The 23941-nt window shown below is 40.2% G+C and overlaps 1 pseudogene; it reads left to right on the forward strand.

Moving 5' to 3' along the window:
- The window catches only part of LOC119087264, a 31586-nt pseudogene that overhangs the window by 6439 nt on the left and 1206 nt on the right, over window positions 1-23941 (forward strand).

The following is a 23941-nucleotide window of genomic DNA, read 5'->3' on the forward strand; positions in this document are numbered from 1 at the left end:
GCAATTGGTCTGAGTTGTTAGTCTTTCCTCAGTAATTCTGTGTAAGACAGCAGCCCTTCAGCTGTCTATCTCTTCTACCCCTATCTTATTTTCTTCACAGAACTCACTGCTACCTGATTGTATATGCTATGCATTCCATGCCATGTGAATGCAGATGGCACAGATGACATACTTTCTTGTGTATTTTGTTCATGTGTCATGTTCTCATCCTAGTATGTACATACACATGACATTTATTCTCACACTAGTCCATATGTGAGTTTTGTGAGTGTGTGTAGTCTTTCCTGTAAGGACAGGAACTTTGCCAATTGTGTTTATGTTAGAATTCTTATCATTTAGAGTAAGTGTCATCTTACATATGACAGATAGCCTCTGTCTCCTTCTCTGCTGTATAAACAGCAGTTTGTTTATCAACGTTTATCGAATGAATAAACATTTTCTTGAAGAGCTGGCATATAGACTGCCTTGTTACACTTTTACATTATCTGGCTTTTAATAAAAGATTTCATTGATACAGGAAAATCAAGTCATCTCTCATTGTTAGAACAATGGAATTCTAAGTTATTATAATTTAAAATTTTTAAAGTATTTTAAACAGGCTTCTAAGAATTAAAATGCTTTTTGTATTGTGACATATTATTGACTTTTATGTATTTATTTAATTTCATATTGTATTTCTAATAAGTGATAAAAACAAATGTTGAAAATTGCTTTATTTGCCATTTTATTGATTATAAAAATGAATTTTAGTTCTTTTGATGCCATAGTGGCTTTAATATTTTCCAGGATATTTGGCCTTCCTTTTATAGCCGGCCTTAACATTGAGAAAGCATTCCTTGAACACCATATCAGAAACTGTAATTGCATTGGCCCTAATGGTACTAAATCTAGAAGATAAATGGTATAGCCATGTCAGAAAAAACTCAAGATTCCTACAAAGTTTTTCTTTTCTGATTTTTATCCTTAGCAACAAATTTCTGGTGAAGATGAAATAGAGTGCTCTGATAAAGATGAGCCTGACATTGATGGAGACGTGTCCAGTGACTGTCCTACTGTCCGAGTCCCGCTGACATCTCTCAAAAGCCATCAGGGTGTGGTTATTGCTGCTGACTGGCTGGTTGGTGGGAAGCAAGTGGTGACAGCCTCATGGGACAGAACTGCCAACCTATATGATGTGGAGACATCTGAACTTGTTCATTCTCTGACAGGTATCTTGCTATGAACATCTGAAATTCTTTCTAGTTGGGCTGTTTTTATGTCTGAGCTTACAAATTACTTCTAGGCCAGGATTCTCTTTAGTGCTATTGGCTATGTGGTTGTCATTTTTGGAGATCCTTTCTGATTAATAGAACTCTTCATAGCTAAATTTGTTTTACCTTCAGGAGATTAACGGTAGCATGCAATATTTCAGTATTTGAAATATGATTGCTATATTGGTTTTCTCTTTCTCTTTGATAGTTTCTTTCTTCTTCTTCTTTTTTTTTAAAACACTCTTAAATAGCAGGGATCTATTACCTTGATGGTTTCCTTGTCAAGCTTCTATGTCCAAGGTAGCTGCTCCTCAGCTTTTAAGGGTCTGTTTGGTTGAGTGAAGGTGCGGCTTGGGCAGGACCTCTGGAACTTGTAGTCTTCTGTGCTCACTGGTTGCTGGAAAAATTCATCCAGTGTCTTGTAGCTATGTGACTGGGGTTGTACTTTCTTACTAGTGGTCAGTTAGGGTCTGTCCTGAGCATCCAGGGCTCCCACCAAAGGCATCTTCCCACATAGCAGGTTGCTGGCTTCTAGGCCAGCAGGAACATGCCTCTGTTGCCCTGGATTCTCTAACTCCTGGGAGGACCTTGGCCCTTTGAATGGTTCTAGCTATTTAGACTAGGCCACTGAGGACAGCTTTTCTTTAACACAAAGATGAATGATTTAGGGACCTTAATTACATATGTGGAATTCTCTTGGTCTGTTGTATACGCCATTTATAGAAAGTTGTATTTATAGGTTCTGCCCAAATGCAAGACAAGATGTACTAAGGGCCCACAAATTATACCATTAGAAGTTATTTTTGTTGCATTCAGCCTGTTAAAGTGATTTGTCTGACCTTCTAACTGTTAAGACCAGAAATTGAGTTATGATGTATGTAGTTCCCTACTCATTTTTTTATGTGGATAGCTGACATGACTTCAGGCATCTGAAGGACAGCCTTCCATACCACTAAGTAATTCCTTAAGGTTTACTTTTCCATCAGCTATTAGTGGTATCTGTAAAGATGATGGATATTTTTGATTCTTGTGTTTTTAAAAAAGCTTCACTCTAATTGTGTGTCTGCAGGTGGATGACCTTGTATTTTTGTTGTATTTGGTTGTAGGGCATGACCAGGAGTTAACACACTGTTGCACTCACCCACCCAGCGGCTCGTGGTGACCTCTTCCGTGTGACACAACTTTCCGTCTTTGGGATTTCAGGGACCCTTCCATCCACTCCGTGAATGTTTTCCAAGGACACACGGAGTGAGTTGCAGTTGTTTAGAGATCTTATCTATGAAAAAAGTGTTGTAGGTTACCATTGAAATTTAAGTCTAAATTTCTACTGTTTGAAACTTAGCTCTTTTTCATAATGATGGCTCTTTCTCTAAACATTTTGGTATGTCTTTCAAAAGTTGTAGAAGACTAAGAAGGCTCTGATGTCAAGAAATTGAATGGGATAGAATCTGGCAGGGGCTGGGAGTGGGTAGCTCAGTAAAGAAGAGTTAAGAAGCACCCTAGGCATGAGTAGTGGGAGCATAGTCATATTATCCATCAAGAAACCCTATCTAAGCCTGGCGGTGGTGGCGCACACTTTTAATCTCAGCACTCGGGAGGCAGAGGCAGGCAGATCTTTGTGATTTCGAGGCCAGCCTGGCTACAGAGCGAGATCCAGGAAAGGCACAAAGCTACATAGAGAAACCCTGTCTTGAAAAACCAAAAAAAAAAAAAAAAAAAAGAAAAAAAGGCCCTATCTAAGCTGTCTGCAACTACTAATTACTGTAACATGTCTTTTTAAAATTATTTGGTTCCCTTTCTTCTCCCAGTTTGCTCTCTGTCTTAGTTAGGCTTCTATTGCTGTGAAGACGCACAATGACCACGGCAACTTTTATAAAGGAAAACATTTAATTGGGCTGGCTTACAGTTCAGAGGTTTAGTTCATTATTGTCATGGTGGGAAGCAAGGTGGTATGTAGGCAGATGTGGTGCTAGAGAAGGAGCTGAGAGTTCTCTGTCTACACCCTGAAGGCGCAGAAGAGACCTGTTACACTGGGCATGACTTGAACATATGTGAGACCCCAAAGCCCACCTCCACAGTGACACACTTCCTCCAACAAGGCCTCAAGTACTAATAGTGCCATTCCCTATGGGCCAAGCATTCAAACACATTCTTCTATGGGGCCATATCTATCCAAACACCACACTCTTTTTATGCACTCCTTTTACACATATTCCACTAGTCTCTCTATTTTTCCATTTCCTTTATGATTGACTTCCCAGCCCTCTCATGGCTCCTTCCTATTTTTGTGACGTTCTAACACATAGAAACACACCGTGTTGTATCTTTTAAAGTTGTTGTTATTACATGTATTTTCAGGGCATATACTGGGAGGAGGTTTTTTTTTTTTTTTCTGCATGTGTATATACACACACATATCATCAGTCTAGTATATATATGTTCCTCTCTGCTTGAAGTTCTATCAGACAAATTCAGCATGAGACTATCTTGACAGAGTTCTTCTATAAATGTACTTTTTTAATCTTTTCAATAAGCAAGGAGATTGTCTATTTACTTCCTGTAGACGAATTTCTAAACGGTCTTATTAAATAAGAAACACAGAACCAATATAGGAATGAAAGCCTTAGAGATGAGGGAAATAGTGAGAGACACCAGCTAGCCTTAACTCACCACACCGATATAGTTTCCCAAGAGAACTACTTCTTGTTTTACCCAGGCTGTTTTTTGTCTTGCTGTTCTGCTCTCTCATTGGCTCTTAGCTCAGCTACCTCACTTCCTTGTTACTGCCTGTCTATACAGACCTCCATGTCTCTATGGTTGGTACTGGGATTAAAGGCGTGTGTCACCATGCTTGGCTGTTCCCTAGTATGTCCTTTAGCACACAGAGACCCTGCTTGCCAGTGACCGGATTAAGGGCGAGTGCTGCCACTGCCTGACTTCTGTGTTTACCTAAAAATGGCTGGCTATGTCCTCTGCTCTCTAGGCAAACTTTATTTATTAACATACAAATAAAATATCACCACAGCTTCTTCATGATATAGATTAAGGTAGTGTCTGTCATGTCTCTTCCTGGAAAGTTATGTTTTCCAGTTTGGAGTTACTAAAGTGACACTTTGAGATATGTGACTATCTTATTCCCCAGCATCCTTTCATCACTGATGATCCCTGACAATTTAGGCAGTATAAGAATGTTGCAAAAGGGTCAGGTTTCTAATTCTGTTATTCTTTTCACACTCACTAGCTAGCCCTTTTGAGAATAAACACAGATTTCTGGTTATGCTTGTCATTTTGATAGTCATTGTCCTTTATTGTCATTTTAATTTTGGCTCTTGGTGCCACTTGTAGGCCATTGAACCTTCCAGTTGTCCTCTGGTCTTTAGACATTGCTATCATTTTTCTACAGTAGGATGATGTACTAGGCTAGAAAACAGCACTGACATCTCTCCCAGTTGGTTCTGTTAACCTGTACTGGAGCAAACAAAACCTATCAGATTTGAGTTGGACCAAGAAGAAAGTTTTGTTTTCAGATAGCAAGCAGCTGTCCTTGTGATAAGGTAGAGCAGATGGAGTCACAGGGAGACCAGCCAGCTTCTCCTTACCATGTTTGCAAGGACAGAATGGAATTTGTGGAGAACTGGTGAAGGCTAGAGCATTGTGTCCAGATAAAGGTTCAGGTGGCCAGAGTTTTTTAAATCCTTGGTGTGCCTGGCCAGGTGTAGTCATAATAATAGTTTGGACTTGATGTTCCCAGATTGGCAGGCATCATCTCCATTCCAGAGAAAGTGAGCCATGAGCAAGCCAGGAGGCAGCCTGGCTTCAGTGGAGTTTAGCTCAAGTATAGCCTCTCCTGGTGTCTCCAGCTTGCCTTGTGGTGGCATTTAAAGACTTAAAATTGGCACCCTGGTTATTTGAAAAAATTTTTATTGATGTTTCACGCTTTGAGAGGAGAATGTATTTGCATTACTGGTAGCTGATAGAGGTGCGTGTTACAGCTTTTAAGGATGTTTCAATGGTAGGTTGTTGCTAATTTGTATCCCTCTAGCTGTAAAGTATAGTGAATGCTAATGTGATGTTTGAAATATATAATTAGTGATACATTTTTTTTTTTGCAGCTGGCTATTGCATGAAACAACAGTTGTTTTGAGGAACATGACTGGTTGTGACCCCTCACCCTTTTTGAAGCAAGGTCTTACTATATAACTGTGTTTCCCTTAGAACTCACTATGTAGACTAGGCTAGCCTTGAACTTAGAGATCCACCTACATTTGCCTCTGCCTCTGAAGTTCTGAGGTTAAAGGCATGTTCTACTACATCTGGCCTAAGGAGCCCTTATTTTTAATATAGACTGAGGAATATTTAGAAGGTTGGTTGATCTCCTGCCCCCACCTCCCCAATCCCTTCTCCTTTTGAGACAGGGTCTCTCTACATAGCTCTGGCTGTCCTGGACCTCGGTGTGTAGACCAGACTGCATTCAAATTCAAAGATTTGCCAGCTTTTGCCAAGTATTTTTTGTTTTTTAAAATAGGGACAAGAGTAGGCTTATATTAAATGCACGTAATTCACATGAGCCCTTTCTCTCACCCAGCTTTTCTAAGATGTAAGATAGTTGTTGAATTGCCTTTAACTACAGGGTGAATGAAAGTTTTAATGAGAGTGAAATATATGAGTCAGGCTTGCTCTTACCCAGATTATTTATGTTTTCTCTTTTCTTAATTGATTAGTCATGGACTAGCATATTGCATTGATGTGTATATATCTAAAAAGGGTTGAAATGTTTTTTCTTTGATACTAATTTTCTTGCTCTGTCAAGAAGGATAAATTTTAATTTATTAAGGTCTTTCTAAATTGGCAGGAGTCAACTGGATTCTTCTGCTTCTAAATTTTGTGTAGTTGGCTCAGTGGTCAAGATCATTGACTGCTTTACACAGAACCTAGGTTTGATTTCTAGCACCCATATAGTAGCTCACAATAGTCTGTAATTCTGGTTCTGGGAGAATCCTAAGCTCTTTTCTGGCCTCCTCAGGTACCAGGCACACAAGTGATACACAGACACATATGGAAGAAAAACACCCATACACATAAAATAAAATTAAAATGGAAAGAAAAAGAATTCTTTAAAAAAAAGAGTGGCTGAGCTTAAAAAGTACCTTCTGGCCTTTCTCATGTAGGTTAGGACTTGGTCAGCAGATGGAGCTGTAGATATCTGTATTGAACACAAAACCACTTCTGGTAATGATCAGCAGTAAGCCTTTAGAAACACTTCACATTTAGAAAAACAGGAAATGAGACATTTCATATGGTTTCGTCTAAGGAATCTTCATAGTGACTGTTGCCTTTTACCTTTGTCCTGGCTTCTGAGAATTTGAGCCCATACGACCAAATAGCAGGTAGTAAATACATATAGATGTACATCTGTGATCCATAAAGGGCATGCTTTTATTAAAAGCAAACTTGATTTAATTCCTCATTAAGAGCAGAAATAATAGTCATGTCTGCAGTGTGTGTTCTCTTCTGAATCTGACTTAAGAAATAAGCCATGGTTCTCCACCTTTAACATTCTGGTGGCTTCACAGAGCTCTGCAGGCATCATCTGCAGTGGACTGTAACATTCTATCACCTAGAAGTCTGCATGCCTCATACCTAGCATCCTCTGAATGAGTACATGGGAAGGGGCTTTTAGAAGCTCATGGAGACTACAGCACTATCTAGCAAATATAATTTTCTGGAGTATTCAGTAAGTTATTTTCCTGAATGCTACAAAAAAAGTTCAAAGTCTCAGCTTTTATGTTTACTGTTTTTACTGGTGTATCTAAAAAGTTGAATATGAGAAGATTGTTTAACGAAATCTTTGCTTAGAGAAAGACAGTATTTCTACAGAAGCCTTTCTTGCATATTTCATATAACACGATACACAACTCTCTTTGAAAATTGTATTTAGCACATACCTTTAATCCCATCACTGGGAGGCAGAGGGTAGGTGAATCTCTGTGAGTTCAAGGCCAGCCTGGTCTACAGAGTTAGTTCCAGGACAGCCAGGGATATACCGAGAAATTTCGTCTTGAAAAATTAAAGGGAGGAAAAAAAAAGTTGTATTTTAGTTCATGTTTTCATTTATGAGAACTCAGCATAAATCTTTTTTTTTTTTTTTTTTTTCTCCAGACAGGGTGTCTTTTTGTAGCTTTGGCTGTCTGGAACTCTGTACACCAGGCTGGCCTTGAACTCACAGATATCCGCCTGCCTCTGCCTTCCTGAGTGTTGGGCATTTGCTACCATGTTCAAGGCTCTACATAAATTCTTTAAAGAATCAATGTCTTTAATGTGAACAGTTAAGAACTTATTTCTAGTTAAATCTGAATTTCTGTATCTTGAGTTTTCTTAAGGCAAGGTATAGTTATATAAGCATCAAGATTATTAGCTCAGTCTTGTGATGCAGTTTCTCAATGAGTTGAGAGATTTTTTCCCCCCTTCTCATTTTCTCTTTCTGTTATCCATGTACTTTTACATGGTTTTGGTGCCTTTTTGCAAAACTAAGGTTTGAGATATAATGCTTCACTGTAAGATTAAAAAAAATATAGCCAAATGGTCCCTTGAAATTTGTGCTGTCATTATATTTGCTGGAAGCAGACAGAGCTCCTTGATGTCAGCTGTGCTTAAGGCTTTTACTTTTATCACATGTTTTAGAAAGGACTAATAAGCCTTTTTCATTTTTGATGTGTTGAATGGATTTTCACCCTGTATTATGACATCTCTTCATTATAATAGGAATTCTACTATATTAGTATTTGTTGAATGTAGTGGTGTATCTGTTACTGGCTCAGTCTTTAGTAGCTTTGTGTTTACCAGTTTGTCTGAAGAATAATTTTAGAAACTATATAGTATTGTTTAACTAGTAGCAAGAATGCAAAATTGTGTACCTTGATCTTAGAAAAATAAGTGGTTACTTTGAAAATTTTGACATAGGAATTTCTGCTGAGCTGAAATGATGTTTCCCCATGAATTTCTATCTTAATTATCAACAGCTGGAACTAAAATTCAGTGCTTTTCTTCTGAAATGACTAACTCTTCTTTATAATAATGTGGCTTTTCTTTGGTAGTGTAATTTAGTAGCTCAAGAATCCTCTAGCTCCCTTCTGTTGAACTGGACTCCACACAGATCTCGAACTAAATGGATTGGATGGATGATACGTGTATGTGCAAGGAGCTCTTACTATTATGAAAGTTGTTAGGTTAAATCCACTTACTGCTCTTTGAGAGGAAATAGATAGATGCCTATTTGATGGCCTATAAATAACCAAAGGCTCCCAGCTCCACTCCTGAGATTAATTCCTCTTGGTACCGTTGCCTTGTCTAAGAACTTGACATTTATCCTTTTCCTCTTCACTATCTCCTTTCTTCAGGTCCTGGACACCCCCCCCCCTTTGTTTTGTTTCCATTACTATAAAAAAGGAACTGACAGTTGAGGCAGTCACTGGTCATTAAACTTCCTCCATGGGTGGCCAATGACTAGTTTATATACCACTGACAGTATTTATTTACAAGTGTGAATAAACTTTGGCATTGAAAACAGTCTGAAATTAGCTCAGCATGGAAGAAATTTGAGAATGGAAGGTTTTTGTTTCTTTCTGGCTTTTTTTATACATAGTTGTAACTTTATTCTCAATGTGAGATTTGGTGATTTCTTCAAAAGAAACTGAAATGCATCTAACAACAACAAAAAAAAACCATGTTAAAATTGTAATGATTATTTTGAAGTTATGACATTTTCCTATGCCTTTATTGCCAAGTGTCTGGTGGGAGGTAGTTACTGCTAAGTACTAAATTCTAAGTAGACTCACCAAGGTAGAAGAGCTTTGCAATATAAACAGTTTCTTTATGCTTTTAAAAAGAAATGTTTGGAAAATGACATTTTTATCTGGATGACAGTTGGGTTTAATTAGAACTACATTTTGTTCTTTGTCAAAGTAAGTCATCATGTGGGACTCACTTGGGTATAGGCTAGGGAGAAGTGGGTGGCTTTCTGCTGTCAAGCTGCTTTGTGATGGAGATTTTGGAGGACTATACTTGTTTTTTATTTTAATTAATTAATTTGTTTAAATTAATTTTTTTTTTTGATATAAGGTTTCATGGAGCCACTCTCTCCTTTAATAACCTCACTTAAATCTATGATAAAATCTTCTTTATTTTAGTGCAGGCTAGCGTTGAACTCAATGTATAGCTGAGAGTAAGCCCGGACTTTTGGTTCTCTGCTTGGACCTCCCAGGTGCTGGATTACAGACGAGCATCACTCTAGCCAGTTTATACTAGTTTTCAAGTCTGCTTTGCTACTGGTGACTGCTTTTACACTCTCCTGTGTGAGGAGGAAGTAACCTGGAACCAAAGATACCAGTGAGTAGTGCTTTCTAGAGACAGGAGTATAGCTCCAGAAGTGTGTTCACAGGTAGAAATGACTATTTGAGAAAATAAATCAAAGCCACACCTGAGTTTTCTTTAGGGATTTAGCCCTTGAGAGGCTACTCATGTGCCAGTAGATGGCCCTACAGTCATGCACATACTGGTAGCCCTGAGTAGACTCAGTGGGTTAAAATGAAACACATGGAATTGGGAGGAAATAGTGATGGGGGTTAAGGGAGGAATTGGAGGAGAGGGAAGGGAGGTAGACTTGATTAAAAAACATTCTGTATATGTATGAAATTTGGGTATATATTTCAATAAAAAATAAATAAATGAATAAATCAAGGCTGAAAATAGCTAAGGCTAGTGGTATGGTATGAACTCCAATTTTAGGTTTTCCTTGATTTAAAAAAAAAAAAATTCCCCTTAGGGGTTGGCCTAAATCAGAAGTTCCTGTTGTCTCCACCTGAGTACTAGAATCATAGGTGTGTTTGCCACTATGCTCAGCTTTATGTGTTACTGAGGATGGACTCCAGGGCTTTGTATATGCTAGTAGCAAGCACTCTTCCAATTGAACTACATTCTAAGTCCATTTTCTCAGTTTAATTATTAGCTTAATTGTGTTGTACAATCTCACAGGGAAACATAGTGGGCAGTGGGCAGAGGTAGCATGTGGCTGTACTGGTTTGTGCTCAAGTGTGAATGGCTGGTTTGTGTGTGTGTGTGTGTGTGTGTGTGTGTGTGTGTGTGTGTGTGTGTGTGTGTGTAAATGTATTAACTATGAATAAATGACTATGAGCACAGAAATGACCAATATATTAGACACATAGCTGCTGTATAAACATGTGGTAGGCACTGTGGATCGCAACTGTCATGGAGTCTGGTGGATACCATTCTCCTGGTATCTTGGGCTTAATGGGTAGGTCAGCTTGTCTGGGCCAGCAACTGTAGGAGCTCCTTACTTGGGCTTACTCTGTTGTAGTTTGAATAGGTAGTATGGTACTATGTCAATACAAGTGATACATTTTAAAGTTGCTTCTTATTCAGGATATAGTTTTCAAAGCAAAAGATTTATTTATATATTTTGCTGTCTTTAAAGCCCTCATGCTGTAATCCTAGTACTTGGGAAACTACAGCAGGAGGATGATGAGTTTGAGGCCAGCTTTGGCTACATTGAGAGCCTGTCTCCAACCAACCAAAGAAATGGGCTATTCAGAAACTGATAAAAACAAGTATTGAAGGAATGAGTACTTTTAAGTGGATGAATTGATAGTTTTGTTTCACTACAGACTATAAATGTTCTGATTCACTGAGACAGGTCAAGTACAGGTAGAATTGTTTGTTTGTTTGTTGTTTATTTTTTTTTTGAGACAGAGTTTATAACAGCCCTGGCTGGCCTTGAACTCACAGAGATCTGTCTGCTTCTGCTTCCTGAGTACTGGGATTAAAGGCTTGTGCCACCATGCCTGGCCCCAGTCTAGGTAGAAACCACTTTGTGTTGTGTAGAATCTGCAGAGTAGGAGTGAGAGGAACTGCCAAAAGCTCCAGCTTCTGGAGGAAAAGATGGTAATGATAATGGCATTAAAGCATGCTTTCCTGGCCCAGCCAATACTGGTGGACATCCTGTCCAAACTTAGCCCAGGTGAGACGGTCACCTGATCAGACCTGCAACTGCTGCCACTTCCTTTTCAGTCATCTTTTCAGTCATCTACTGCCCAGATTTTCTGCTTTGCACCAGGGCTACAGGGTTCTGGCAGTGTAGTAGATCAGAATAACATGCCATTTAACTGCCATCTTCGGGGAGCCAGCTCTTCCACATAAATGATTTCTACAGTAATCTCTCTCTCTCTCTCTCTCTCTCTCCTCTCTCTCTCTCTCTCTCTCTCTCTCTCTCTCATCTCTCTCTCTGTCTCTCTGTCTCTCTCTCTCTCTCAGGGTTTCTCTGTGTAGCTTTGTGCCTTTCCTGGAACTCACTCTGTAGCCCAGGCTGGTCTTGAACTCAGAGATCTGCCTGCCTCTGCCTCCCGAGTGCTGGGATTAAAGGCGTGAGCCACCACCATCTGGCTCTAGTAATCTCTTAGTGAAAATTTTGAAAATAACTCACTCTTCTAAGTCATGTTTGTGTGAAGGAAATCTGAAATCCTGTGTGTATTAGTTTGTTCCCACACTGAGTGGGCTGGTGCACTTTGAGTTTTGTGCGTCTGCTTTGTTTTCTGAAGTCAGTTGTGGTTTTTGTGTTACTATCTATGGTGGTTTGAATAAGATGGCCCCCATAGCCTCATATATTCGAACATTTTAGTCATTAGGGAGTGGCACTATTTGAGAAGGATTAGGAGATGTGGCCTTGTTGGAGAAGAGTGTCACTTGGGGTGGGCTTTTTGAGGTTTCAAATGCTCAAACCAGGCCCAGTGTCTCACTCTTCCTGCTGCCTGTGGATCTGGTTGTAGAACTCTTAGCTCCTTCTCCAGCACCATGTCTTGATTGTGTGCTACCATGCTGTAAGCCAGCCTCAATGAAATGTTTTCCTTTAGAAGAGTTGTCATGATCATGGTGTCTCTTCACAGCAGTGAACAGTGACTAAGACAATGTCCAATCTATCAGTCCTCACTTCCTCCATTTATTGTTCCTTCTATGTGAGTGAGTGAATGAGTGAGTGAGTGAGTGTGTGTGTGTGTGTGTGTGTTGTGTGTGTGTGTGTGTGTGTATCTACTAGGGAAAAGTGATGGTATTGAAGATCAAACCCTGACCCTCATAGGGTAGGCAAGCATTCTGCCACTGAGCCGTATTCCTAGCTGCTCCTAAGGTGGCATATCAGTGTATGTCAACTCAGAGTAATAGCTTAAAGCACATTCTCCTAGAAAGCAAACGTGAGCGTGGAGGCTAGGAATTCCCTTCTGTATTCTGAAGGACTGTAGTATAAAATAAGACAGGAGCATACATTTTTGAATTATGTGCATTTAGGCCCCTGTGCATGCAGGTAGTTGTAAGGAATGGCTTATTCTCTTCACAGCCTTTGTCTTCTGGGAATGAGGACTAGTACATGAACAGATAAATCAGAGCTTAGCTGAGTGCCATTGATTAGTCAAGAGAGCACCGAGGTGAGTACTGTTGCTTAGTCTAGAGGGCACCAAGGTGAGTACTGTTTCTTAGTGTAGAGGGCACAAAGGTGAGTACTGTTGTTAGTCTAGAGAGCACAGAGGTGAGAACTGTTGCTTAGTCTAGAGAGCACCAAGTGGAGTACTGTTGCTTAGTCCAGAGAGCACTGAGTGGAGTACTGTTACTTAGTCCAGAGAGCACCGAGTGGAGTGCTGTCTTCAGTCTGGCACTGTGGTTTGGCATTTCCACAGTGATTCTGCTTTCTGTGGTAAGATGACCGAGATGATCGCTTTTCTTCTGCTTAATTATAACTCCAAAGGATTGTCATTGTGTTTGCAGCGGTGAGGCTCCAAGGTGAAACCTCGTTGTAGCCATTCAGAGTAGTAAGTAATAACAGTTTCAGAAATGGGCTTCATTTGGTTCATAATATAAGGGTCATTTAAAGGGAAGTGAACATGCCCTCGAGGTGTAGGCGAACCAAGAATGGTATAGATTTCCTAACAGAAGGTCGTATTTAACTGCAGTCCTACAGTCTATCTGACTCACTCCAGTAACACGTTTTTCAGCCGAAAATATAAACCAAAGCAATAATACGTATGGAAGATACAGAGTTATCAATACCAAAAAATGCTGAGAGACCGACCCAGTAAAAGAAAATGTGCTCGTTATAACGTATTCATCTCAGTCTGGTCTCTGAGAGTGTATCGTCATTTTCCTTCAATGAAATTAGGGGTAGATTGCTGATGAGTGAGTAAAGCCAAGCCACTATGTCGCGGCGCCCAGCTAGTCTGTTACCATCAGGCCTATTTGAAAAGAGTTCTCTGACAATTTAAAACATCTTATCCTCTCTATAAAGAGCACTTGAATATTGTACGGAGCTGAATGCGAAAGTCAAATTGTTCCAATTTTGAAAAGAAAAACGAATGAGGACAAAATTCCACAGTTTATAAACATTCAGAACAGCAAGTGCTGTAACGTGCACAGTCCGCTGCGCTAACTCCGATGCAATTGCCAGAGCACCTGGCGTCCTAGAGGTTCTTTAGCCCGTGGTTTCTGATTAGCGTCCGCCCTACGGGTCCTCCTAGAGTCATGCTAGCAATAGCAACTCGGGCTGAATGCTCAATGTGAGTACTACGTCGATCACGAGGCTTATCAGGGGCCAAGTTATACTTCCTGCTCTGTCTCTCTCTTCCTAGGGCAGAGTGCACGGCTGTTTCCTTGAGTGCAGTATGGGCTTGTGGTAGAGGAATCGTTGCGATTACACGCTTTGTATTCGAGGCTGAGGACAGTAACCAAAAGGCTTAAAGAGCCTATGGGAGGATACTTGTAGAAGCCATGAGAACCTACTTCGGTGAGCACTAAGCGAATTGGGACACCACAGCCCTAAAAGAGACTTGCGATGATGGTCGCATGTTCTCTTGTCTCCAAGGTCAACCTCATGCCTCCATTATATTTTCTAACAGCACCTTCATGGTGGGTGAATGTGATACATCTGATCGGCTTTGGGAAGTTTCCTGGAAAATAGTTGCCTGGCACAGTCTTCTCGCACGAAGCTAGGGTTCTGATGGACTTCACAGAGCCCAATTCGAGAAATCTTAGAGGCACAGTGCGTAAAGCATTTGTTCCCTGTAAACCATCCTGCAGTGTGGTGTAGTCATGCTGTCATGGACTCGAAGCTGGTAGGTCATTATGTAGTCATGATATATTCTCGAATATGCACATCCTATGGCGATAGATGCAACTGAGTGCAGTTTGTAGTTGCTGGATTTGGTTGTGGTTTCCCTAGTAGATCGACAAATGTGAAGAGTCAAACCAAGGGGAAAAGCCTAGAGGCGATTGAGGAATTTTTTAAAGGTTGTAATTATGAAGATTATAGAACGTCCATAGCAACTGACTTTGAGGTACGTCTCACCAGAATGTAGGCTGCGGCTTCTGCGAAACTTTCTCAAGAAGGAAGAATAACAGTTGTGGTACCATGGACTGCCATACCCCTACCAGTCTCAGTCATGTCGCTGCTCCTTGAAAGCTTATGATAATGTCTAAAGATGGCAGCGGCAAGGGAATTGCGCATCTCTAAGTGAGTTGCACCCTATGTCCATATTTAACTAATGTGTCAGTGAGAGAAAACTATGATAACATCTCTTGTTAGCCGTTATCCCTGGGACACCTCCTCAAACAACATGAAGAAGTGGTTATATTCTTCGTGGCCTCTGCGGAGCTGTGTAGTAGGAAGTATCAAGTATTGTCCCAGATCTCCTAGTACGTGGAAGTGTTTCTGCCGCTACTTAACCGCCAATTTGTTATAACATGCGTCTAGCTCATCATCTCATAAAATTACAATACTGTCACACTCGGAGCGTTTACACCATACTCGAAGTCTTACAGCCGGTTGTGGTAATGGATAGAGGGGTTTTTGATGGTCTGTATAATGGTTGCCCGGTTCAAATGTCAGTTCTGCCAGTGACTCTCTCAGAATAGTAGACAGGTGGTTGTGGTGATGATTTCTGTCACGATGTTAGCTGAAGCAGTGTGAGCGCTGTTGTTCTGCACTGCGTCTTTACAAGGGCAACCTCTCTTTTTTTTTTTTCTTGGTTTTTTGCTCTCGAAGAAGTTGTCAGTTTTCTCATGTAATAATAATAATCATTTGCTGTGAAGACTCTTTTCTGGCTGGCCTTTTCTCTCTTTGGAAACAGGCCGTGCTACACTTGCTCAACTAGTTTTGCGCTACGCCCTACAAAGGCATCTGCACCCTCATTACCAGTATCACAAGGCTATCACCATCAAACTCTCGTTCGGCGCAATTCTGCGCTCCTGCGTGGCGCATGCAGCTTTTTGGGGGAAATTAAAAACTGGAAAGGCTGCCAATATCCGGAGCCCGCCGTATGAAACTGTCATGCCTGGTTCTCCCATCTGAAGCCGTTGAATTACGTTTACATTTTTTATTTCAGTCTGTGCGCCTATAACAAGCTTCATGCTCCAATAATCCATGAGAGCCATTACTAAGGGCTGCCCACGTAATCCTGAACATAACATCTTATATTTCCCCTAGCCTATTGCTCTATGTCTGTTAGTTCTTTGCCTTAATGAAAAAAGTGTGTCGTCCAGCTGCCTCCACCTAGATCTCTACTTGGCCAACGAGCTTGTTGCTGTACGGTGTGGGATTCAGTAGGAGATGTTATGGATCAGCTAACCATATAGTGAAGTGTGCCATACATATGGATGTACACATGTTCTTTGCAAAGAGAACCCATTGTCTCCACACAAACACAACCTATTCTTGAGAGGCACATATAAGTGCCTCATCGTATGTGTTGGACACTAGTTTTCTTCCTTGAGTGTCTCCTCAAGCTGTAATGCTAGCGTGCTCCTGCGAAAGGCGAACACAGTCCGTGTTAGTCTCATCGGTAGAGTAGTGGCTCATTTTCATATTGTTGAGGTAGTACCCTGTTATGTCGATTTTTTGGTTAGTCACGAGCCTATGCCTCGCTCTATGGGACATTGAAGATGTTTTCTCTAGTGCACCATGAGCATGAAACACTCTGCTACAGCATTGCACCCCTTATTAGACTTGGTGCAGCAAGGGGGGATTAGAACCCAACTCGACCTTCGATTACCTCCTGACTCAATGCCTTCAGGCTGCCCACCTTAGCAGTCAATGTTTTTTTTCGCGGGGCTTATTGTACGCACAGTGCAGTACTTAATCTTTTCTGACCAAAAACCCTTAGTACCGACTAATCTGTTGCCAAGATGTCTGTTAAATTTAGGTGGGTTAGAGTGAAAATGTATGAGTATAATCATAAGTCTAGTAGCTGTGCGTCCTTACTACATAAATCAAATCTAACATTGAAAATTCAGTGTTAAAACCTCTGATCTGCAACAATAAATATTAAGGATATTCAATTTATATATAGGCATGATATAATAATGCAATGTCGATATATATGAGATAAATGTAACAAATGGGCACTTAGAGAATACTGTCATCGCAGACTAGATAAGTTCAATAGCCTAATTAAAAGTCATATCTCTCCTCTCACAGTCATGTGTTAGAATTGGGGCAACAATATTTCACCTATTCACGGCTTGTCGGAGTGTCTCATGAGGTGGCCAAATTAAGCTGAGCGTCATTTAACCACCATCTGTCTCCTCGATCCATCTCATGACGCCCCAATGTATTTAATAAATTAACCAAAATTGCTTAATAACAAATGTAATATCTTATACCTGTTCCAACCAACGAACCATCCAAACCTTTAAATACACCTGTAAACTTATACAAAACATGAAACTACACATAATGTCTGCTGTATTGGAAATGTGCGTCACTATTAATATACTAGAAAGCCGAGCAGCCGCTCCTTGGTCCTGTAAGAAGTAAAGCAAAATCGCATAGAAGTTAATACGTAATCACACCAAAAGAGGCCACTCTAGGGATGAAGTGCTCACGTGCTCACAAGGCAATCATTATCTGTTAAACAAGGTGACGAAGTTTGTTGAACCAATATTCTTTAAAATTATCCTGAAAGAATATAACTAAACGAATATAATGTAAATTTACAAATGTTGCCTTTAAATAATATAGAAAAGACCAGTAAGTTTCCAAGAGAAGCAACTATTAACCCGCACCCCGATCGACCAATTTCGTATATTGAGCAACATAATGAACAAAACTTATGAATACTTATATTTGTTTTTAATCTCTCCTATAATTTTCTTTTATGATTTTCTATGAGAACAACATGGGCCAGGATCTGTACGGATCTCTAGTTGTGCGATGAGATCTCCAATTAATTTATCCCTTCTCCATCCCAGACTTTACTGTGCGGTCTGTCCTGGAACTCATACTTCCTCAAACGACCTTGCTAGTCTTAAACTCAGCAGAAAACTGGCTACCTGTCCCTCTATCTCTTGTAGTTGCTGGCTATCTCACACAAGGTATGGTACACACCCCACTGCCATAAACTTATTGTATGAACTTATTATTTTAACTTTTTAGTATACTAATTTCTTACAACGATTTGCATTTCCAAACTGAATTTTTATCTTGTGAAATTATGATAAAGGTCTGCTATATAGTTAAAACAGTCTTGAAGAATTTAGCCTCCAAGGTTGGGTGTGGTGTTGCATGCACAACCTCACTAACAATCAGTCGCCCAGAGGCAACGGGTGCAAATCCAAACTTGCGTTGAGTTCAATGGCCATCACTGGTCTGAAAATCCATGGAAGCTAAATCGCAAGAAGGTCAGTCTGTGAAAGGGCTGACAGTTGTAGCAATCTTGTAACGTCTTGGCTCACACTTCTACTCTCCGTCAAAAACACACCTCTCGTTAGAGGATAGTGCTCTTCAGTTAAACTCTCCTAAGTATATACTATGTTAAGAAGGGCAATCAGTAGGAACCTCTTGTTGTAAAAGCGCACACAATTTGGGCTCATCGTAGGACTAAAAATCTCCAGTTCATGGTTTGCAGCTTATGGCCACATTGGCTGCTCTGGCCCAGTGTGCAGTTTAGCTCTTCACCAATTCTACTCAGTCTGCAATCTCAGATGACGAGGTCTGTTCATTAAAAAGCGATAGCCAATGCGCCACACAAGAAGCTTCTCTAGAATGGAGGTCTCATATTATGGACAGCTGTTGTTGCGCACTAACTTCTTGCTTGATTAAAGAGCAGTGCCCTGCTGCTTACAACATCAACACAGGGAGTAGAGATTCCCTTTATAATTTCCTAGCAGCACAGAAGGTGCTTAGTTAATAGACTTCTAGGGTCTGATTTATGAGCAAGGAGTCTTTAGTCGAATTTTAGATTGGCGAGGAATTTGCATATAAGTCACTCCTGAGGAAAGGAAGCCGACGGTGGTTTAATCCTAAGGTCGTGGTGTCTACATCGCAGAGTGTATCCTATTAATATCAGTATAGCTATTAGGATAGTCTAAGGCAGAAGTAAACTATTGCCTCCCACAAGGCGAGAATCGACGAGTTCGAATTAATACTGCGAGAGCAAGAAAGGTGTAAACGAACGTACATTTATGAGATTTATGCACTACTACTTTGATGCTATTTTTTCTCGCATAGTTTGTTATTATAACTAAATTTTCTAAAAATCCTGGCGGAGTTCTAGCATCAAGAAAAACTCATTGCAAGAAGAGATGTTTCATTTACAGGGTGATTTTTTCTTTATCATACTTGGATTAGGTTTGTAATTATGCCCTATCCTCCATCTTCAAAAAAGTACTAGGCTTGTAGTTAAGTTCTTGAAAATTACAGAATAAGTAGTGCGCCCGAGATAAAGCCACCAAATCCAAATAACCAAGTAATACTCTCTTGCAAAATTCTGGCATGTCTTACTCAAATAATAGAGATATAAAATATAAAGCAGTGTGGAAAACAATACACATCTGTACCTGTCTAGGTATGTTTGAGAGTACACTCTTAAAATCACTACAGAGCTGAGTATTGTCGAAAGACAGCCTTTGTAGGAGGAGGAAGCTGCCAAGAGTCTAGAGACTTTGGGTTCAGGGCATGCACGTTGCCTCCCGCTTCGTACTGCTTGTTCTGTCTGCAGGCTAGTTTCTCGAGAATTCGTTCTGGGTTCTGTCTTGCGCTGGAACCGTATGGGTCTGGGGAAGAGCAAACATGTTGAGATATTGAGTCGTGAAATGAAGTTCCCACGAACTGCTACTGAGTATATGAAAGGATTTGAATCTATTGTGCAATCTAAGAATGAAATATGCACCTTGAGATATTGTAGCCATGCCCTAAGGAATTACACTTGAACAGTTGGACAGGTCAGACTTAAATGACCAGTCACCCAAATCGAGTACCAATTAGCCTATGTTCGTTTGAACAAGGAAACAACTCTAAAGATATACAGATTTTGGGGATGACAATGGTGAGTCCATCTTTGCTCGTACAAACATTGGTCCTCATATATATTATGTACAACCCATTTATGATAACTATCGTCGTGTGCTGTCGTGACAAAAATGACCTGAGCCCTGATTCATCATACCAGCGTCAGACAAGAAGGAACGAAGAATATGTTATGGAAACTCACATCTGAGAACATAGTAGCTAGCAATGCCGATATGAAACCGCACCTATCTAGGGTCATGTCGAATATCCAACCTGCGGCAAGTCACAACTGCGCAGTGCAACAGTTGCATCAAATGAGAGAATGCTTGACGAAACGCACCTCTCATACACATTCTACCACATACATTCTTTTAAAAAATGAAAAATAGCTATAACTTATATTTATATATAAGAGTTCGATAATAAATTAATCATTCTCTTCTTTCCCTCCCTCCAGATTCATTCCCATTGTTACCCACTTCCTTTCTCTCTATCCTACACATATTTCTGTGACCTATATATATTTAAAAGAGTTCATTGTTATCCACCCTGACATTTGTCATTGGAAAGAATAACCTAGACAATCTACTGTTCGATACGTGACAATGTAGGTAAATGCTACGAAACCACCAACGATTTCCAGAAACGCAGTCACTTAGGAATTCAGAACATGAAGGAATTAATTGGCTTCCTACTGAGAGTGTGTCTCTCATTAAGTGTATCGCACCACCACAGCTACGTTTGCATCATAGGTGATTTCTCACTTTGCAACATGAGTCTGCTATAAATTTAAATACGTTGTATTGAGAGCACATCTGCAAACAAATGTACATAGCATACTTATAGGTCATCCATAAAAGTAAAGGACAACCGAATCAAGCATCCACGAATCATGTCTTTCATTGTCGCAAAAAGCAAGAAAGATGGAATCTACTGCCTGAATTTGCGTGGCAGGGCCAAGAACAACAAGATCCATAGCAGCCTGTTGCTCTCTAATAAAAGAAGCGATCATGTGCCAAGGCGTGATGACCCGCTACTCATTGGAGTCTTTCCCTATGCTTAGGAATGCTTACTCTCGAGTACACACTACACACACAGCATCTCTGCAACTGCTGCTTCACCACCGCCAACTCACAACATTATTGTTTATCTAGAACTTTAAATTTCTACAAAAACAGGAGAGGAGTCACCCAAGTGGCATACCCCAAGTCAATTTTGACATTTTGAATGCCGCGACAAAGCACACTTGACTACTATACCAATATTTTCATTGTGTTGTCAGCATTTTCCACGTATCGATACATTTTTTTAATTCTTACTCGCGTGAAAAATTTGCGGAACAATGCCAGGTAATTGATTTTAATGCGCCAGAAACAGTTTTGTGTTCATCTTGTTTGACTGACGAGACAGCTGTTTCAGTTCTTATTCCTAATGAGGTATCCACAAATCATACTATTACCTATGGAGCAGAAAAGGTTTTGTCTTCTTCTAATAGCTCTATCAGTTAAATATTTCCATGTATTGAGACCACGGAGGGAGCAGAATGTTCAGATCAGCAGTGGTAACATAGCATCAATTCCCAAATCTTTAAAATGTGAGGTGAGAATGATACCATCCACACCTCGTCAGTCATCCCAGTACAATGCTATCGACTGTACTAAAATGTACTGTCCACTTCCACCGTATCATACCAAGAATAACTCATGTTAGTATTTGGCTAAGGAAGACCATTTTGCAGTAGTCTAGAAGCTTTTCCCAAGCGAGTAGGGTTTGCGCAATTTATTTAGCTCACCACTACCGCCTTCCCTATGGGACCCACAGTGTACACTAAGAACGATGCCTCAAACTACCTCGTTTTTGCCCAGAATGTGTCTCTTTAACTTGTAAATTCCAAAGTTCTACAATACCCGTCAGGATTGTGATTTTATTAAAGAACCTTAAATCGTCTTATCCAGCACATTATCATATACAAGAAATTTATATCTATATAAAAAGGCTCTCAAACATAAATCCATCTTTGTCATGGATGTGGCTTGTTCTTTCGTCTTCCATTAAATGCTGATAAACCAAAGGTATTTGTTGATCAACTACAGTAGCTGAAATGTATTAATTGGCAAATTACACAACATCATAACCTCGCCATTAGAACAACCACTGGCAGGACGAAGTCAATGGGCATCTGGTCCTCAAGCCTACCACTATGCCTTTATCGAAGATATACTGGACAACAGAGGGGTAGGGAGACAGCTCCCATATCCAATATTGTTCCCTAAAACTCTTTACCGACATTCACTCTCAGTTACTTATATAGTCATTGCCCATATAGCACTATCTATTATCTTAAACCTAAAATATCAGAATAACGTGGACGGAGTTCTTTGACAAAACAGATGTACAATACATGTCCTCCGATATCCACACCAAGTCCTACAAATGTTCTGATTTCTTGCCAGAAGACACTTGGCGCCGTTCTCTAGGAGTTGCCAGCACCTGCCATGACGGCTCAGCAAACAATGTCTTTGTCAACTCCATTCTCCGAGGGATCTGACAATAATTTGATGCTCACCACCGAGGATACATAACATGCCAGCTGTCGAAAACATATAAAATAAAATAAGTCATTGCACCAAAAATACCAACAAGTCAATCATGTTTTTAAGGTTTGTGCCATATATCCATTTCTCCCCTTATCATATATTGCTGTGTGATATGTGTCTTTTATGCCTCATCCAGATGTCGTGCAATAATTTCTAAGCCAGGTGGTTTTGCCTTTCTGGAGACACTCACTTTGATTGTCACATGTTAGAGACGAAGTACCACACTGATGTCACATGAGCTAAATAGGGAGGCACACAGTGCCCAAGATACCCAATTATCAGAGAACAATCCCACCCAGCGCCCAGTTCAGTTGAGTAATTGGGGTGGGCAAATTTGTGTTGCAGATGCCTGTTGTGATGGCAAAGACTGTCTTCCAGAAGTCAAGATGTGTTATATGAAAATAGTGTTGCCCCTGTATTAGTCCTGATTGTGTTCTGGGACCTCATTATGCCAGAGTTTATTGTCAGGTCTTGTTGAAAACCCTTTGGTTGTTAGTAGCTACACTGGTGTTTTAGTTTAAAATTCTTGATTAATGTAGTACAACTTAGATTTAATTAGAACTTAGCTGTGCCTGTTTAAATAATAGAGTTTGTATTAAATTGGATCTAGTGACTTAATGGGTTCCCATCAAGAGTCTGAATAGAGCATGGAATCACATCTTAGTACAGATTCGGGATAGGGATAAGTGGCATTTAAATTAGAATTGGGAGTTGATGTGTAAATTTAAGATGTAGAAACCAAACTTCTGCTCATGTAAATTAATGATTTGTGGACATAAGAAAGACAGCATATCTAGGTTTACCTGATTGTCATCTTGTAGGGCAACTTCAACAGCTTGTGAGTAGTGAGCCTTCATATGGAATGGATGGCTCTGGGTTATGTAGTGGTGGGGGACAGCTGCAGAGGTGAGGGTGGAGTCTTGAGCGGCTCCTGCATTGGCATCTTTGGAACTGTTGATTTGGGCCTGCAATCAGGCAGTGTTCTGCTTTGTGAACCAATCTGGAGAGATTGGATATTAACATATTAGCATGTTATTAACATATTAACCAAAATGCACAGCCAACACTGCATCAGGCAGGAAGCAGTATCTTCAAAGTCCCATTACAGAGGTGAATGGTAAAATGGAGACTCACTTGCATTCAGTCAGAACAGTAGCATTGTCTAGGTATTCTTCCATGACATGCTGGGTTGCATTTTAAAGGATGGACTATGAGTAAGTATCTCACTTCATAGTTCATGGGAAGTAGGCTTCGATTACATTTTCTTACGGAACTTGCCTGTGAAGAGAGGTGATTGAGTTGAGACTTTTCTGCTTCAAGTGCCATTTTTATCATTTCAGTCCTGTCTCTGAATAAGTGATTGGTGACTTTGGTTTGAAAGGAAGGGTTGTATCACAAGTTAAAACTAATAGGCCATGGTCACTTCTAACTGGGACAACTTTCCAATGACTGGTGGTGTTCTGTGTGTGCACTTTGAGGCCATAGGTCACCATCTAGGATCTTGCTCTTCACATTACTTTTGAGACCAATTAGCTCACTGAACCTGGAGTTCACAGATTTCAGAAGACTGGCTGGCTAGCAAGTTCCAGGGGTCTTCCAGTCTCCACCCTCTCAGCTCTAGGATTATAAGTGTTCTGCCATGCCTGTGGTTTTTTTTTTTTTTTTTTAAATGTGGAATCTGAGGATGGAACTTGGACTTAATGCTTTTGTGGCAAAACACTTCATTGATAGACCTATCTCATAGGTTTATTTTACTT

This window comes from Peromyscus leucopus, unplaced genomic scaffold (assembly GCF_004664715.2).
Source record: "Peromyscus leucopus breed LL Stock unplaced genomic scaffold, UCI_PerLeu_2.1 scaffold_70, whole genome shotgun sequence".
Lineage (NCBI taxonomy): Eukaryota > Metazoa > Chordata > Mammalia > Rodentia > Cricetidae > Peromyscus > Peromyscus leucopus.